Source organism: Halichoerus grypus, chromosome 1 (genome assembly GCF_964656455.1).
Source record: "Halichoerus grypus chromosome 1, mHalGry1.hap1.1, whole genome shotgun sequence".
NCBI lineage: Eukaryota > Metazoa > Chordata > Mammalia > Carnivora > Phocidae > Halichoerus > Halichoerus grypus.
The window spans coordinates 46743198-46762734 of NC_135712.1; the positions used below are offsets into that span (position 1 = coordinate 46743198).

A 19537-nucleotide genomic window follows, 5' to 3' on the forward strand; every position below is an offset into this window, starting at 1 on the left:
ACGCTTCACATTAATCACATTTGTCATCCTGGCCATACTCTGGGAGAGTCCTGCCTTTCTCCTTACAACCACACAGGGCACTGATAGAAATAGTCACCACTCTGTCTGGACCTCACACAGGCCTCCAAGTCCACAGGACAAAGACACTCCGATTTCTCTAAGTACCCTAATGGCCCTAGACATACCACACTCATTTATCTGCAAAGCTACTATATAGACACTATTCAAAGAAAAGTGAAATCTTAATAGACGTCCCATTGCCTACAGTGCACTGTTCAGACTACCGAGGTGACATATAAGGCCTCCAGCAGGCTGATCCCCCCTCTCCTTTCCTGTTCCTTCACCTCATTATTCTGCTACACAGACCCTTCCCTTTTAATCATGCTGGCCAATTTACTATCCCCCCAAATATTACTGTGCCTTCCTCAGCTGAACACATCCTCTTCCTTGTCCTACTGTTCACCACCCATGTATCCAAATGCTACTTTCCATGGCTCAGCTCATTGCCAACTTCTCCTCTTTGCTACCCAACTAACAAAATTTCATGCTTCTTTTCCTCCGTGAGGACAGATCTACATTCTTATTTTCTTCTGCTTTGAATACCCCACACTATCTGGCATCCATTCTGAATAAATATGTGTTAATTGATTAATTCCAAATAAGCAAAAAAAGGGGGGGTCCATATTTAAAGCTCTTTAAAATAAGGTAATAATCTGGAGCTGTTGTTATATTATCCACACAATGGAAACTTCAGAGCATCTAGTATGTTGTCATTGGATTCCTTTCTTTCCGCAGAAGACCAAACTAGGTCATTTCAAGCCTCAGTCACCTTCAGAGAGATTCTAGGAGGGCACGCTAAGAACCAGCAAAGGAATCACATTCCTGGATTCCTTACTTGTTGTCCAGATCTGCTACTGAATCAGATTTAGGCAAGTGTGAACTGGAGAAATGAACTAATCATTAGCACCATCCAAACAAAATGAAAGGAGCTCTTTTGTTATGTTGGCTGGATATTCAGGTTTAAAAGGAGGGAGTGAAGGAAGAAAAAGGAGAAGAAAAGTACAGCCATCAATTGCCTTCCCTTTGAATGTACTTTTCTTGCCTTTTCTGTTTCTAATTTTTTTACAACTGTGTGATGGAACTGGAATATTTGAAAGGCATAAAATTAGGATTGAAAAGATGATTTGCTGTAATCTAATGAGGATATTTCCTGACATGTTTACCAGATGCTCCTCTAACTGGGTCTTGTCTAGTTTGTCCAGAATACATTTCTTTACTAAATTAAAAAGTGCCAGAAGTGGTACCCTGCCTATAAAATGACATCTGACTTCAGGGGTCAGAGCCAGAATAGTCAATGCAGTCCTATTTCTAGGTCTAGTAACAAGGGTTATTCATTTCATAGACTTAATTTTATGGGTTTGGCCACATCCCTAAAAGACAAACATACTATTTAGAAAGAGGAAAACTGAGTTATGGAGGATGAGAAAAGAGTAAAACCAAATAGCAAATAGGCAAGAAAGTTAATGTGAACATTCTAGCTTTCTAAGCATTCATTAATTCTTTTTTTATTCATTAAACTAATAATAGTGGTTATTTTCTATGTGTCAGTGCTCAACAGTGTCATTTATTCAATTATACTATAAATATCCATTGAGTACTTATTTTCTGCTAGCTAATTAACCACTAGATATAACTTCTTTGCAGCCTAAAAGTTACTGAATATAATGCAAATGGGGGGATAGACATGAAAAATTAAAAATATTAAAACAAAGAAGCAATTTCCAAAAAATCATACCATCTGGAATAATTGTTCCAATGTCAAATTTGTCTATGATAAATTTTAAAATTTTCATCTGGTGTATCACTAATCTTCCTTCAAACCCCAGGCACATGGGGTTCTACTTTGTTGATTTCCACATGTATCCAATTGAGAAAAAGCTTAGTTACAAAGGAAGCAATGGAAGCTTTGGGCTCCAGAGGACAGAAGGGAATATGGCTATGTAAAAAACTAAGTCCAGTGTAAACTTCCCACATGTGGCAACTAGTATTATTGTTACCCAATGCCACTATTGGGCATTTTCTTAATGGATTTCTTTAAATCTTTTTTTATAGTTGTGACCTTCTTTAGACCAATGGTTCTTATAGGGAGGAGAGAATTTTGCCCCCCTACCCCAGGGACATTTGCCTAAGTGTAGAGACATTCTCAGTTTCACCACTTAGGAAGGAGGATGATACTGGCATCAGGTATGTAGAGACCAGAGAGGCCGTTCAACATTATGCAGTGCACAGAAGTCCCCACAACATAGAATTATCCAGTCCAAGATGTCATAGTACCCAGTTTGAGAAACCCTGCTCTTGTCCATCATTTTTCCTTCTCTTGGAGCCTGGTAACCCTCAAAGACATCAGGATCTAACCTGAGACCGAGCTAGGTGTTTTATATGACAGCCTGGTGCACAGAGTTCACAAGCTTTGAAAGCTCAGTAGCTGAGACTCCCCTTCTTGTAAGTTTGAGCTAGTGGCTTAACCCTTTTAAGAGTCCCTTCTTAAAAAAAAAAAAAATCTACACAACACTCACCTCATGAGGATGTGGTGAACACTGAATCAGGTTTTCTATCTATTTATCTATGTATATATAGATATATTTATGTAAAGACCTATTGAGTAAAAGTCCTCTTATTCTTCTCAGTCCACTTACCCTACCCCCACCCCTCCCTTTCCCCTCTCACTACCCCCCATACTCAAGGCTCAGGTTCTCCCTTTAAAAATGTTTTAATTCCCTTGGTGGCAGAAATCAAGCTTGGGCTGGGAAGTGAGTCACCACTCAGCAGCTAAAGGAGCTTGTTTTTCTTTCTCTGAATGTATTTCTTAAGAATTTCAGCCTGACTCTTCAGCCGTTTGTTGGTTGAATCCTCTCTTAATGTTTAAGACACACAGAGAGTGAGCTATGGCCCTAAGACGTTTTCTAATTGTTAGGAATGAAAGTTTTTTCAATACCGAAAATAACCAGAGGGCAGAGTCCTGAAATCCGGTTACATAAGCAGATGTTGGAGGACCGAGGTTGGTTTTGAGGTTCCTTTCTCCACAAGCCAATCAGCTGATCCTCCCCAACCTTTGCTGGATTTACCTTAATGCTGCAGAAGTCTCCAGAGGGGCCTCTGGATGCTGCATGCTACCGGCAGCACAGGGAGACCTTTCTTGTCAAATAAGCACTGCCGGGAGTGAGGAGTGGAGGGCGGGTTTTACCGGCGGGCGGCGGGCCTGACAGGGGCTGCGGGCGCGGGCGGCACCGGCTCCGCGCCGCGCGCTCCACTCCGCGCCCTCGGCTCCGCGCCGCTGCCGGCCAGGCGGCCGCCAGCCCTTGCACTGTGCTCCTCCGACGCCCAGCTGCCCCTCCTTGGCCTCGCTTAGGAACCCTTCCGTCTTCCTGAACCCTTATTTAGTTTTTCAAAGTCACAGAAAACACCTTTAGTCGTAACAGTCACCCACAACTCCCCTCTTAAAAAAAAAAAAAGTCATACAAAAACAAAATAATCCAATTCCCCTTTCCTTCCAGACCTTGCGTGTTTGTCTCTCTGTCTTCTGTTCATTTTCTCCCCAACCCTTTTTCCCCCTCTGTGCTCTACATCCCTTTCTCTAGTGCTCTTCGTTCCCTCTTTTTTTCTTTCTCTTTCTCCCTCCCTCTCCCGTTTCCATTCCTTCCACCGCTTCTACACCCCTCTCCCGCTCCCGGCTCTCCTCCCTCTTTCGGGCTCCTGCTCTGCCCTCTCCGCCCCTCCCCGGAGCAGAGTGTCCAGCTTCTCCCGGGGCTGCCCGCCCGCCGCTCCTTGCCTGCCCACCTACTACGAGGAGCAGCTCCTCCCACCTGCCCATAAAAGCCAAGTGCATGTTACCAGCAGCCGATCAGAGCACTTTCCCGGTCCTCTCCTGTGGGAGCCCCCTGAGCCTTTCTCCTGGATCTTACGTGCTCAAGGTAAGATAAAAGATAACACTTCTGCAGGCATCTGACCTACTAGGGGTTGCTGCGAGGGTGGGAAATAAGTCTCCTCTGGTCAACACGCTTACAGTTTGGTTCGAGCTGACTCTTACGGATGCCAGATCAGCGGCTCCTTTAACTAGCAACTGGTTTGAAAACAAACTTCTGTTTGAACGGTAAAATAAAAGTTCATTTTGGGCAGAAACAGCAGCACAAATACCGCAAAAACCTTCTCTCTTTTTGAATCACTTTTCCCCCTTTGCCGACTGTTGCTGAAGCTAAAATGCATCTGTGTGGGGTGTTCTACTGACGTTTTTCACTGTAAATATTTCGTATATCAGTGGGGGCAAGGAAATCTTTGTCCCACTGTCAAAAATGTACTTTAAAAGAATACAATTAGTTTCCTAAAAATAGCACAGTCAAAACGACTGCTAACAATTTTGCGATGTTTTCCAAACCCCCTTAAGACAGCTTCTGTGAGTCCTTTAAAAAGTATCTTTCCAGGTTTAAGTGCTTGGAAAAAATGATGTGAACGGGTGCCCTTTGCACAGGGACGGTAATCAGGTGGCTGGTAGATAGGAAAGAACAAATCCAAATTTACAAGCTGGGGCAAAGTGTGCTCTCACAAAGTTATCGTTTCAAGACTTTTCTAAAATGAGAATTGTGTTGGAACCAAGAAAGTGTATAAAAGAACTTCATGAATTTCTATACATACACCTAAACATAAAGCGTTTCAATATGTTTCACAGCAAGAGCAAAATACAGGCCAGATTATACAATTCTTCTGGGTACACCAGACGGTTGTAAAGAAAAATCAGCTCGAAGGCTTTGGAAGTTTGAACCTTGCTTGCCACCTTCTTTTCCCTCATCTAGTAAATTAAAATCGACCTGATTAGCACCCGGTTCTTAGAGCTATCCAGTGTTTAAGCTCCCATCCCATGTAAAGACTGCTATATCTTCCTATTTCTGAGGTCGAAGAAAGAGTACCGTGCACCTGTGACAGGAAACACATACTCCACGGCTACTTCTGTAGAAACCGGACACTTGGTCCATGAAGTTTGCTGTCAAAATCCGTGGGCTGTGTGGGATGAAACTCTCTCATGTGGGAGAAAAACCCTCTTCAAATATTTCCTCTGGGGAATTAATTGCACAAGACCGCTTAGAGACGGCAAACCAAAGTGGGCAGTCAGGAAGCCAAACCACTATTTCAGCCCTTATGGTTCTTAAAGTAAAAGAGGAAAAGTTTCACTTCTTTTTTTCTTTTTTGGTTTGTTTATATCGTTTCACTTAAAAAGGGGAACCTCACCAAAGCTGTAAATAATCCTTCACCATTAAAGAAAGTAGAATCATCAAAAGTTTAACTGAGGGTCTTTCAAAGCTTTTCTCCATATCATTTGCATATCAAAAGAAATAAAAGATATATTAAAATTCTCTTGTCATGGAGGGAATTCAGTGCTATTATTCAAATGAAAGACTTACCCGGAAAGCTTTCTGTCATGCAAAATTTTGCTTCATTGGAAAAAATTATTTCAAGGAGTGTGGTTTCCTTAAAGAAAATGATATAAAATTACTATTGGCCGATAGTATGTGACCTGAGCATATTAAAATACCTTTCATCTCAAGCCACAGTGCAGACTGCTTGCTTCATATCTGATGTAAGTGGGTAATCAACCACAACAAGAGCACAGGTATGGGACAAGGCCAAACCAAGTGTGTGGCATGTCCAAGTTAATTCTTCTTTTATGGTAGTGCCGGACTCACACCATCATCACAAGGGTGAAAATAGACTACTTCATTCACCAGATTTCCCTTGAGGGAAGTTATCTTTTCTGGGAGAAAAAAAAAGAGAGAGAGAGAGAGAGAAAAGTGCTCCCACGTAAAAGAGCTCCTGTTATTCCTAAATTTGGGGATGAAAACTGTTCTCCCAGAGTTTGCTTCTGCTTTTCCTGGCAGCTGATCCACTCTACCAGCTATGAACCACTTAAGAGTAACTGCCTACTCCTTGTGCCATCAAGTTCAACACCCTAAATAACTGGGTGAGATCATGGAGATCTCTCATGACCTAACTTTCCCAGGGCCCTTTACTGGACTTTTAAAATGATTCTTTCCCTATAGCTTACACATCAGGCACAATGACTCTTCTCTTAAGTTTTTAGAAAAATCAGTGTTGGGTTTTCATGTAGTTACCCCAACATCTCCCTTTGCACCGGTTGTAGAGATCTCACATGAGTCTTCTCTTTATGCCATTATGTAGCCGCTCCTGGATTGGGTTCATGACCATATCTAAGTGACGCCATCGCAGCAGCCTTGCCCGACTCCTTTAATGTTTCTCAAAAAAGTAAAAGGGAGCAGCTGCCTGTTTCACTAGAGACAAAGAGAAGATGTTCCACTGATTTCAAGGGCCTGCTACACCTAGGGAAACACACAGTTGAGATTTTCTATTATTGTCACAATTCTAAAACGATATTCTTTCTATGACCAACAAGTATATCCCACTTTTTTCCATTTGTGCTACAAAAATCAAAGAGAAGAGAATGGGGATGAGAACTGAGAGTGAAGCCGGGAGGAATCTCCCCGAGAAAGTGCCCTAGGAGAAGAGAAAGAGCAGAATCTCTGTTACAAACACAACTTCTTTTTGCCTTTACTGATGTGGGACATGAAGAGATGTGGAGGAGCAAATATTCATATATGATCTTGGCTTCGGTCTTAAATCAATAGTATTTCCACTAATACGTTAAGATCCATCTCTGCTGTGCCCTTCCCGAACAGAGGAGAGTAGTTGTTCTAAAGACCAAAACGATCTCAGGTCTGCCCCCCATTAAAACCCATAGCACTTTGCCAGTTACAATTTTAAAAACTGTATTATGAATATAAAAACCCTCAGAACATTAATGGGTGGTTCACATCAACAAACCCACCCCTAACTTTCCCAAAGGGCCCAGTGTTGGGTAATTATTTGCAAGTGAGAAGTTAGAAGCAGCAGTTCACTCCTCCTTATCTATGGTCACCCACTTTGGTATGGCAACTTGTGGAGTGATTGAGATGCGGACCCATTTCCCAACCTCTGGTCCTCCTCTGAAAACCAGGTCTTTCTTCATGCATGGCTTCCTTCTCTTCCACCAAGTCTTCATAAACATACATATGCATAATTTAAAGAAGGTACAGATCTTGAGATAGAACCCAGTCTCCTGAGAGGTGCACTGTTCTAATTATTGAGTGAAAAGAAAAACAAAAGGAGAGGAGAGGAGGAGGTTAAGGGGAGAATGAATGCTCTTCGGAATTTAGAGAATGTTTTACTTTAGCATTTTGTGAAATGGACCTCTTAATACCCAAAGCATCTAGAACTTAAAAAAAATGTTAAAAAGACCAGCTCACTAGTTGTTACAAAATGCTAAGCTTATAATGAAAAAGATCTTCCAATGACCTGACAGTCCTTAACAGCTGTTTACACCCCACAGTACTGAATGAGAGCTTTGCTAAACTTGCCTTTTCCAGAGAGGCAAGGAGTGAAGAGTGGGAAAGAAAATTAACCACATTTCAGCACCAACAGAGAAGCCACTAATCAGACATTCCACTATCGCTTTGGTAACTATGTTTGCTGTTTGAGGAAGGAGGTTCTTTATAGTCTATCCTCAAGCAAATAGATTTGCAGGAAGGGGGTTGGAGGGAGTCACACAGGGTCGGAATGTCTATAATCTGGGGGCCCTGTGGACATAAATCCACAAAGCCATTGAAATTGCATGGAATCAAACTGAAGTGACTGAAACAAAAATGTTCCTGAAAACTGATTATAGAGAGTAATCAGCTAAAATAATACTAAATTCTAACTGTTCAATGTAGCATAACAGCAAAAGCAACTCATAGCACCTCTGGCTGATGATGTACAATACTAAATACTAAAATACACCTGATGGTTCACTTTCAATCTCCTCTATGAATTTTGGGTTCGCTGCCATGGTTCTTCATAGAAAATGAAAACTTCCCTTCTCTCCTTCAGTACCAGATTTGCAGATGCATTCGTGCCCCCCCTCTGATACCCTCTTTTTTCCTTCAGGGGAAGAAATCTCTTTTCAATTATTACAGATCAAGTTTCTGGAGTACCACTTATACTTGTGGATTTTCTCATTACCAAAAGTCTCATACTTCTCTTAAACAGGATCTAAATTTTCACTCCAGCAAATAAGAAGGCTTCACACTTTTGTAAATGTAAAGCCTTCTATCTAGAAGAAAGGTAATTTAAAATTGCCATTGCCTCCAACAGGTCCCTCTGAATGACGTTTCTAAACACTTATCTAGTCCCTATTCTAATTTCTTGGGTATTACACTTAGAGAATCACAGAATATAAACGCTAGAAGGATCTTTGGAGCTAATTTTAACTAAAGTCAATTTTACAGGTGAGAAAGGTTGATATCACGCCCAAGGTCACCAAGACATGTATAGTAGAAATAGGGCTACAGTTCAGGTAGCCAAACTCTTTGAACAGTGCTCTATCTTGGATAACTATAGTGTGTTTTCCCCATATAGTACATGTCGAAGATGCCTTATAGTCTGGTTCCAATATTTATGTGACAGAACAAATGTATTATTTTGTGATGGTTTATGGCATAATCATCTTCTCCCACCCAGTAGACAATGTGATGGCAATATAATCACCTTACTCCTTCCCAGGTCTTTAATGAGAAAAAAAGGCAAGATATGCATAAAGAACAACCAGAGGAAACTCTGAAAAACAAACGGATTGACGGGTGTAAGCATGAAATATGTCATGTCAGAGGAGAGGGGTCAAGGGGCCAAGAGTGTAGAGAAAAGATAAGTGCAGCTAAGAGGGCTCATTCCATCTTAGACAGAAGAGGGAGAAACTCCATAGAGTTTTGAGGTGCTGGAGAAGAGATTTTTAATATGTCTGATCCAAGAATCTCTCCAATGTTTGGGAGATAAAATCCTATTTGGGTCAGGCTCCTTTCAGTACCATGCCAGTTGAGTACTGACTCGCGTGGGTAAAAGCTTTACAAGTATTACATCTTATTAAAATTCTTCTTAACTCTTGACTGGGAAAAGAGCCTCATTTGACCTCTGACTCCGCTGACCTAGCATACTAACTCCATAGATGTCAAGTCATCAAAATGTTCTCTACTAAGATAACGATACAATTTTGGGTGATATATAAAGTTACTCCGATATAGAAAATGATGAAGGTAGAAAAGAATATTCTTGTATCGTTTCTGGAAATAATTCACCCTGAATAAGTGGACAGATGTTACCCCAGATGCTTCTTCACTTTCCTCTAAAGCCTGACAATGTTTGCATATCTTTGAAATAGTACTTGTGTTTCTGAAATTGATTTATTGTATGTTACAATTTACATAGTCTATGACTAAGCATCATCAGCATCATCGTGAAAACATTCTTTTAAGTAAGTCTCTTGAAGACTGCTTCTCTTAAGCTCTCTATTGATTTGTTTACATCACAGGATATTTAGGCATTGGCATCATTTGATGTGCTGAGATTAAAGACAATCACTTCATGTGCTACTTTTCCAACTCTAACTGAATAGGCCTGGGTGTGGGTGTCAGCTGTTGGCTTCTCCAGGAAATAAAATGTGTCCAGCCTGTTGGGGCGCTTCTCCAGTCCTCTCTGTTAGCTAGATAAAACAGCTGTTTTTCTAAAAGTCTGGGCCAGTGACCTCCATAACTCAGGCTTCATGAACCGGGGCAACTCTGGCTGGTTTATGCAGAAATTTTATGCTGCCCGGCAGCAGAGTGGGTTAAGTCACCACTGTCTTCAGTTCCACAGGAGGACAGTGAATCCTGAGAAGTGGTTCAAGAGCATTCTCCTGGGGCAGCTATTACCCTGTTTGGCATGTTCCTCCAACAATCCTGCTATGTGCACTCAAAAGGGAAACCTATACTTGGTTCATAAACTCAAAGTGATGACTGTACATCATTCTAGTTCTTTAAAGATCTTTACTTACTGATAATCTAGTCTTAAAAAAAAGCGGTCATGGTGTTCATCCGTGCTGTAAATCCAAACAAGTGGCCTCTTGTTAAAAGGCAGATGCAAGGTAAGGCCAAGACCGACGTGAAAGGAGACACTAGGTTGAGCTAAGAATTTGTGGCGTAGGTGGCCAAAATCGAGGTGGGAAAAATAACAGATACAAAGAGATGTGCAACAAAAATATGCTATTGGATCCGTAACTCCTGATTTAACAACATGTCTAGATCCCCTCCTAGCTCCCAGTTTATTCCAGTCAAGTGTTCAAACGAGTGGGGAGGAAAGTCAATGACCAGTAGAGGGAGCCACGGGGCTGAATGTCTCAAAAAAACCTGACTTGTTCCCAGAGGGGGCCTTTAGATTTGAATTTTTCTGATAAAAGGCAGAACCAGGTGTCCTTTGTAACCAGTGGATAGAATGTACTATAGGAGTGTATCACATTGTTGGTTTTCTTTAAAAAAAAAAACAAAAATAATTTAAGCCTCTAGGAATAAATCACCTGCGTTTCAGCAATGCCAGCAATGTCCAGGCTTGTAGAGGTTTATTTGAAAGAAAACCAAAGCAATCTTAGAAAATGTTCTTTCCGAGGCCACCACCAGCCAAGACTAAATGCTCACCTCAGTAAAAAACAAACCTGGGCAGCTGGGGTAGGGAGAGGAGGACAGAGAAGCTCAGGCACTGAGAGTTCATGAGCTTACAAGGGGAATCCTGTGCCGTGACTAGACCTTCCTGTCAACAGGAGCGGGAAGGGAGCTGGGAGGAAGAAGGAGGCAGAAACAGGCCAGAGTTCTCCGAGATGGCCCCAAACCTGCACTCCTGGGTCCGGGTCTCTCCAAGGAGCAGCCAGGGCCTTGCCGAGAGCGAAGTGAATACTTTTCCGTGGAACATTTCCATTGCACAGCTGTGTTGGGGATGGCTTGTTAAGACTTGAGACACTTGCATAATTCAGAACCCTTTGGGGGATAGAGATCAATTAGGACCATAAAAGAAAAATCCCTGGCACACCAGAGAAGGGCTGCTTGCTTTGTACGACTTATGACATTCGCAGACATACAGGGCAATCCTCTTTCTGTTTCTGATGTCAGTAGGGATGAACATATGAAGTCGGTATGCACGTGGCCTAAGAAGCCCCCATTCGAGAAAATCTTGTGTTTTAATCTCAAAAACACCTTGACTCTTTCTGGGGTCTTGGGAAAGTCATCAGTCATCTCTGTGCCTTAATGTATTTATCTTAAATAGAAGAACAGTTTTCAAATAACCACTCTCTTTATCATTTAGAGACACTTGAAGTCTTGCCAGTTATTCTGCAAAATGATGCTACTTAAGCATACATTGTTACTGTTACTTATATAGTGAATGGATTATACTCACAACACCTGGTAATGGCTCATGGTATTTAAGTGGAATTGAGTCAAAATGGAATAAAATTCCAAATAAGCACATAACCTTTCAAGATGTAGTAAGAGCATTTTTGTTTCTTAAAATACAAAGGACAATTCCTTATGTCCCAAAGGGCCAGAAGAGGTCAAGGGTAAGTAGAAAAGGGAAAAGAAACAATTAAATTATGGCTTAAGAGTCTCAAAAGGTCTCTGTGTTCACTTGTCCGTAGTTTGACATTAGTTAAAAGCTAATTCCCTCCCATACAAAAAGGTTTTTGTGGTTTTAAAATCCTATTTTAACTAAAGAAAGATGATTTTTTTTGAAGATTTTATTTATTTATTTGACAGAGAGAGCACAAGCGGGGGAGCGGCAGGCAGAGGGAGAGGGAGAAGCAGGCTCCCCGCTGAGCAGACAGCCTGATGTGGGACTCGATCCCAGGACCCTGGGATCATGACCTGAGCGGAAGGCAGACGCTTAACCGACTGAGCCACCCAGGCAGCCCGAAAGATGATATTTTTAATAATGATGCTATATTATGTAAAATCTGAATGTCGCTTCTTCAACATTTTCCAAAGTGTGTTTCAAAAACAGTAGTACCTGAGATATTAATATGTGTTTATACAGAAAAAGCTTCTATGGTCAAATTATTTTAGAAATACTCCAATGAAACAATATGATCAGTTTAATTCACTGCGAGACTTCACGAAGACCTTAATATATATATTTTCTAATATATATATTGTATTAGATAATAATATATATTAGCTAATTATATTTTCATTTTTCAAAAATGTTACAGTAAATAGTGTGCCCTAAACATATTTGCTGACAAATCTTCCCAACCTGAGAGCATCTCTTGGGACTGGTATTCTGTGGAACAACTTGGGAACAGTTTAGGAATCACTGTCCTACTTCATTATTTCAAGATCTACTGGGACATGGTAATTTCAGGTTGCTAGTTATTATGTAATACACATTGAGTGTCAGTAGAGGTTACGTGCTATGCCAAATCATAAAGTAAGAAACAGTCACAGTGTAATTTCCAAACCCAGGTGAAAAAGGAACAAAAGAAGATGAACATGTCTTGGTTCAATGGCTCAGTTCTTCATAATAAAAATAATAGCAGAAATGCCAGAATAAGTGTTTTAAAAATCTAGAAAGATAGATAGATGATAGGAAGGGAGGAAGGAAGACGGAAGGGAGATTGGACAGATTAAAATGATCTCTTCCTTCCCTCTTCTTTCCCATTGTCTAGAGATTGTGTATGAATAGAGAAATGACCATCAATAAGCAATAAGTTCAGTAAACAAGGAGCCTACATAATTTCACAAATTAGCTCAACAATCTCTGATCTGATAATTCTGTGTCACCTTAACCACTATGAATAACTAAGATCATTAGCCAAACTTCTTCCTTGAGCATTTACTTTCTCACCATAAATAGGGAGCTAATTCCTATAACAGGCTCACACTTACTGGTGTTCTAGTATATCTTGCTATATCAGGGATTATTTGGTTTATTGACAACACTCAGACCTCCAACCCCTATCAAATTCCCTATTTCTCTTAGGGCCATACTCTGGGAATTCTCTTTCCCCTTCACAAAGATATGCCCAGAGGTCAGGACCCTAAAAGTGGCAGACCAGAGCATCCTCTCCTTTAAGAAAATAAGTAGTTCACAGGCATCGAAAGGAGCAACTCAAACTCATCATTAGTAGTTATAATAATAGATACCGTTGATTAAGTATCTAATGGGATCAGACATTGTATCATTATCTCTGTTCCTTAAATCAACCCTACAAGAGCAGGGTTTTTTATTTTTATTTATTTATTTATTAGAGGGAGAGAGCGAGAGCACAAGTGGGTCAGAGCAGAGGGAAAGGGACAAGCAGACTCCCTGCTCAGCAGAGAGCCCGATGCGGGGCTCAATCCCAGGACCCTGAGATCACGACCAGAGCCGAAGGCAGACACTTAATCAGCTGAGCCACCCAGGCATCCCCATCATCCTCAATTTAGAGATGAGAGAAACGGAGCCTCTACTTAGTCAAGCAACTTGCCGGTCACAGAGCAAGCAAGCGGCAGAGCCGGGATTCCTATCGAGGTCACACTCCACACTGCTCCCCCACACTGCCTTCCATGGTGTCTTCTAGTGTCATAAAAGGAAGAAAAACCATCAATTCCCTGTGACAATGCCTCTGACTCATAAAAAGAGAGGGAGAATTCCAGTGGCTCTGTTCCTAGATACTGCCGACTGGCTCTGGTTCTTATTTAATACTGTGATTTTAATTTCTTTTTCTTTTCTGTATTTTTTCCTAAAAGCATGCTGTCACTTTGGAGCCAAAAAAGTAAGGGCTGTGTTACTAGAAAAACCAAAAAAAAAAAAAAAAAAGCTATCATTTCTCCCTAGAGTAATTTGTAAGGGCTAAGGTTTCTCCATAAATTCTCCCCAAGTGATCCCAAGTTGCTTGGCATCAGTCTGGGAGAGAGAGTGACAACCTAGCATGTCATTGCTAAGGCAGTAGAAATTCCCATGATTATATGAGGAACGGACAGAACAAAGGCATTACAGCACGTTAAACGAACTTGAATCTGGCTCGACAGATCATTCTCTTTGGCGTTACGTTTATTATCATCCATAGCCAGATGATGAGAGTCAAGACAGCTTAAATGATTCCCTCAAGCCATGTGAGTCACCTAGAAAAATGTCTATATTGTCTACACCTGCTGCTTAACCGGCAGTGAGGATATATATGGAAATAAGTATACCTCGAGCCCTTCCTTTGTGTCGTGCCAAAGACAAAAGAAGAAACAAGAGCTAGTTCTTTCCATATGGTCACATTCTGCATATTTTTTTTTTTTTTTTTGCTTTTGTCCTTGATCTTCCCTCTCCTCATGTGGTATTCCCTACTTAATCTACTGAATTAATTTGTACTCCTCCTCCAAGATTCAGATCAGGTATCTTCTGCTTTGAGAAGACATGCCTACAACCCGCCTGCCCCAGGCTACATTGTACACCTCGGCCATGCTCCCTAGCATTCTGTGCACAGCCGTGTCATGGCCATGTCCATGCTGTAATAGCACCAGCCTGTTCTACGTGCAAGACTGTGAGCTCCTGGCAGAAGGATTCAGGTCTTGTTTATCTCTGCACCCTCCATACTTAACACACAGTAGGAACCTAATAAATGTGAAAAGGAGGGCAGGAAAAAAGGGACAGGGGAATAGAATATGGTGATGGTGAGTGAGAAACCTCTAAATATGCTTTTCTTTATCCCCGTAGATTGTTCCAAGAAAACACAATTTTACCTAAGTCCATTCACAGCCATGCGTATACATACAGTGTTACTAGTGTGACACTTCTATGTCCAGTGTTAACCCCTGGAGCTAAGCATGGAGTGCAAGATGAATCCCCACTGGTCTGCTAATATTAAATATTGGCCTTTTCTACTAAATTACATAAGGAAACATTATTTGTTGGGTGGTGCCACTGTCCCAGGACTGTCAGTACCCTGCTCAGAAATATTAGTGACATTATGAAACATGGAACAAACACATTAACTTGCCAGTCAGGCTATTATTCCTCCAAACATCCTCTTTCCTTTTCTCTACTGAATGTCCCCCATTGTTCTTTACACTTGCCAAAATAACCATAAATTCAAGGTCTTGTTAAAGTCTTCCCAAATACTGCAGGCTGCATTGATCCTTCTCTATTCTCAACTGACAAGCAGTTGCTATAAATGTCACTTACATGTTGCCTGTACACTATATTGAAAATCAGAGCTGTCTGCTAGAATATTCTATAGTGATGAAAATGTGCTCTATCTGAGCTGTCCAGTGTGATAGCCACCAACCACATACTGGCAGCTGAGCCCTTGAAATGTGGCTAATGCAACTGAGGTCTTAAATTTTTAAATTTTATTTTATTATAATCTCCTTAAATTTAAAATCAAATAACCACATGTGGATAGTGCCTACTGTATTGGACAACACAAAATATTTAAATTTTCATGTGCCATGTCTTGTATCCCTTGATGAGCATATAAACTACTGAAAAAATTGAGTAAGATGCTCTTATGTATCCCGAGTGAATGCCATGACCACACTAGTGTTCTTTAAATAGTGTTCAGTGTATTGCTTCCTTACCATGCCTACCATGCCTGCCTCTAATTGTTATATTATCTTAAAGAGGTCCTCTTCCCCACATATATAATTTTAATAAAATACTACAGATGGTATTTCTTTTTTTCTCTTTTTTCTTTTTCTTTTTTTTTTTTTCTTGTGGCTTTAACTCACACAGAATGGCACTGTATTGTCATCTGGATCCTTTATTACTATACAAACAAAATGAGATAAAGAATGATTCGAAATGAGACTTTCAAAGAGAAAGTTCCATTATTCATTGCCATCTCTTCTCTTTTCCCTTTTGTGGGAAAAACGTGTTTCAAATACCTGCTCATAGAATTGCTTCAATTTTCAATAAGACTATTTCTACAGAGAAAGACTGTCCTGTTCAGTAAGAGATTTTTGCTTTCATCTCCCCCTGAAGCCCCATGACTTTCTGAAGGAAGGTAGTTCTTTATCAAAGATTTTCCCAGAGCATTTTTGTCTCTATTTCTAGTGAACAACCTGAGGCTCTTTGAAGAAGGCTAAGCCCTCTACCAGAAGGTCAAGGGAGGTCACATGTCTTTGGAATTTAACAATGATGTGCCCCTGGCACTTGCTGGCTTACCAACGGCCCTTCAGGAATCATCATGCCAACAGGCCAACCATGCAATAAAATCCTGTGCCTGGCAAAGCCAAGAGCAAAGTGATCAAACAGTCTGGCTGCAGATTAGATTCTAACTTATTAATAAGCCTTCAGAAAATAAACCAGAGTGAGTCTTTAACAGCAACAGTTTACAGGAGATGTTGAATGATTTCGGAGGTCGGCCACACCACATGCCTTCCTTCTGACTCAGGGAAGAGCAGGACGGGGGCAGAAGACACGCTCAAGAAGCCAGAACAATCAGCTGTACCTTTTCCATTTACAGCTAAGTTTATTTGGAGTGACTGGAAAAACTTTCAATGAAAACTTTTTTTTAAATAATAAAATAAAAGAATTTACCCAGCTATCATGAGCCAGACAACATCGAGAAATAATTATGGGTGGGTATTTTCCCCTGCCTTGTAAAGTATTTACAAATTATAGCATGAGCAAGCTCTAAAGTAAATGGTAAAGATAGCAATAATATTTAACTTGTAAATTTTTTATATTCAGCCATAAAAGAATCGCCATATGTTTAAATCACATTTGAATACATATAAATAAAATTCCCATCTGCAGACGTGAGCCAGTGGCTAAAGAAAGAATCCATGACTCCTTTTCAACACATCGAGAATACTGGAGAGGCTTAGTACCTTGTTTTTATAAAATAGAATTCATTATCACCACATCAGCAAAAGTGTTAGTATCCTAATTTGGGAACTTTTAAAAATGAAGAGAGTGATACAATAATAAACTCTATAGAGAAATTTACTGTTTATGATGTATTTTATATACATCCCTTCATTTGAATTAGAGGAAGATTTTATCTACATTTTACACATGAGACAGTGGAGGCTTAGAAAGATTAAGTAAATTTCACATAATTTAGATAGTGAATGTTGGAATTAGAATATGAACCTGGATCCTCCTACTCCTGAAGCCCTCTTCTTTCTACTAATTCAGGCTGAGCCTTAACAGTGTCACATCCAGAGCATCCTGGCAACATAAATCAGAAACTATAACAGGAAAGCAGAATGATGTGTAAGAGTTAGTAAACAGGATTCAGTGATTAGGAATGTGCTTTTCAAGAAAATAGAATTCAAATAAGATATTATTGACCAATAAAAGCAATTAATGTGTATTGAGGATTTACTCTGTGCCAAACAGAATGCTGAAGCTTTTTTTTTTTTTTTTGCATTTTATCCTGATCACTTTCCTTATAAACAGGAAATTACGTGAGAGAGTTAAGTAACTCCCTCAAAGTCACATAGTTTTAAGTAAAGGACCCAGAATGTAGAACAAGGAGATCAGATTCCTGAGCTCTCCCCATTAACTGCTACATCATTGACATTTTATCCCCAAAGAATCATTCACAACATCCTATTACTAATCTGTAGCAAGCAGATTTTCAGTGGTGGAAGGACAAGTGACATAAGAAGTGCCACTGATGATCAGCAGGAAGAGTTTTGTAGGTTGTCTTCTACACAGTTCATGATTTTAAAGGACACACAATCCAATTTTTTTTAAAGATTTATTTATTTATTTTAGAGAGAGTGAACGTGCACCAGCAGGGGGGGAGGGGCAGAGGGAGACAGATTGAATCCTCAGTGGGGGAGGGGCAGAGGGAGACAGATTGAACCCCCTTGAGTGCAGAGCCCCAAAGCAGGGCTCAACCCCAGGACCCTGAGATCATGACCTGAGCTGCAATCAACCAACTGAACCACACAATCCATTTTAAACCTGCCTGTCATTTTTAAAGAGTATTTTTATTTTTTTATTTTTTACTTTTTTTTAAAGATTTTATTTATTTATTTGACAGAGAGAGAGATAGCGAGAGCAGGAACACAAGCAGGGGGAGTGGGAGAGGGAGAAGCAGGCTTCCCGCCGAGCAGGGAGCCCGATGTGGGACTCGATCCCAGGACCCTGGGACCATGACCTGAGCCGAAGGCAGACGCTTAACGACTGAGCCACCCAGGCGCCCCTAAAGAGTATTTTTAAAGCCCCCTGTTCATTAATGCCAAAATATATGTCATTTATGGGAGACGAAAACAAAAGATCTTAAATCATCTATGAGAAGCCATTGTAGTGTCACAAATAAAAGTACTGAGTTGAACATAAAAAGTCTTGGGATCAAGTCCTACTTTTGCCACCTAACAATGCAGCCACCCTGGGCAAGACAGTGAGTCTCACTGAGTCTTTCTTTCCTCTTCTCCAAAATAAGTCTACCTCTCCTGACTGTAATGAATGTTAAATGAGATAATATATGAGAAAATGTCTGGTGCTTACAAGGTGCTCAGTAAAAGTCATTTGATAATAATCACTACCAATTACTGAATGCTTACATAAGTGCCAGCATAATGGCCACTTGGGTGAGTAGAAGCTTCGAGCGTTGCTTTCTACATATTGCAAATAAGGGCACTAAGGATCTTTTTGCCTTGTAGTTCATTTGATGAACGCTGGACTCCCACTCCAGGATGATGCTGTGAGCATGTAATGGTGACAGTGTGGGCTCTTTATGGGATGATTTATATCTCTGGTCTTTGGGGTTTTGGGTTGGGGGAGGATACAAGGGTTGGTTTTTGTTTTGTTTTTGTTGTTGTTTGTTTGCTTACTTGCATTAAATGGCACTGCATCCCTCTTCCGCCAGTTCCCCAAAGGAGGAAAGTCCATGATTGCACAGCCCCTTCCCAGTTCGAGGCCACCTCCCTCTTGTGGCAAAGCACATCATGTATAGACAGCTGTGGCATCATCAGGAAAAAGATGGCTGTCCTGGGTGTCTCATCTAAGGTCTTAGCTCATCCTACAGGCTTCTGGAGTTTTATGCTGCTATATCCTTCCGTACTCCCACCGAGGCTGCCAGGGTCCCAAATGCATCCTGGCCCCTGCATTTTGGTGCAGTAATATGCCTTCTTTTTTTTTTTTTTTTTAAGATTTTACTTATTTATTTGTCAGAGAGATAGAGAGCACAAGCAGGGGGAGTGGCAGGCAGAGGGAGAGGGAGAAGCAGGCTCCCTGCTGAGCAGGGAGCCTGATGTGGGACTCAATCCCAGGACCCCGGGATCATGATCCGAGCCAAAGGCAGTCGCCCAACCAACTGAGCCACCCAGGCGCCCAGTAATATGCCTTCTTAAGCCAAGTGCATGCTCCCTATAACATTCAATGCCAGCACATCAAAATCCTTCCTTACATGAATTTTATTTTCTTGATAAAAAATATCCTAACGTTTTTTATCCCTATGCCTTAATTATCAAGAAATCTTTCAATCCAGGCTCCTTAAAAAAAAAAAAAAAATGGTTCTAAGAAGCCCAATGTTAGAATAAGGAAAATTGCAAGCTATAGTGGAAGGCATTTTAGTTCATAAAGACAAAGGAAGAAGGACCACAAGAGTTTTAAAAGACTTTGTCCCTCAAGTTCAATTACCTTTGTTTGTTTGTCTAGGACTCCAATCTCA

At 40.8% G+C, this 19537-nt stretch overlaps 1 protein-coding gene and 1 long non-coding RNA gene across 4 annotated transcripts in view; one reads left to right on the forward strand and one right to left on the reverse strand.

Moving 5' to 3' along the window:
- Positions 1-3575, reverse strand: part of LOC118546775 (uncharacterized) — a 138866-nt gene extending 135291 nt beyond the window's left edge. For both annotated transcript variants that reach the window (XR_013444239.1, XR_004922754.2), the window contains exon 1: positions 3126-3575. This is a non-coding gene — a long non-coding RNA (uncharacterized LOC118546775). The remainder of the gene's footprint in view (positions 1-3125) is intronic.
- A 267-nt stretch (positions 3576-3842) lies between these two features.
- COL8A1 (collagen type VIII alpha 1 chain) overlaps positions 3843-19537 on the forward strand; it is a 162140-nt gene continuing 146445 nt past the window's right edge. For both annotated transcript variants that reach the window (XM_036109717.2, XM_036109720.2), the window contains exon 1: positions 3843-3971. The gene's annotated coding sequence lies outside the window, so the exon portion shown is untranslated. The remainder of the gene's footprint in view (positions 3972-19537) is intronic.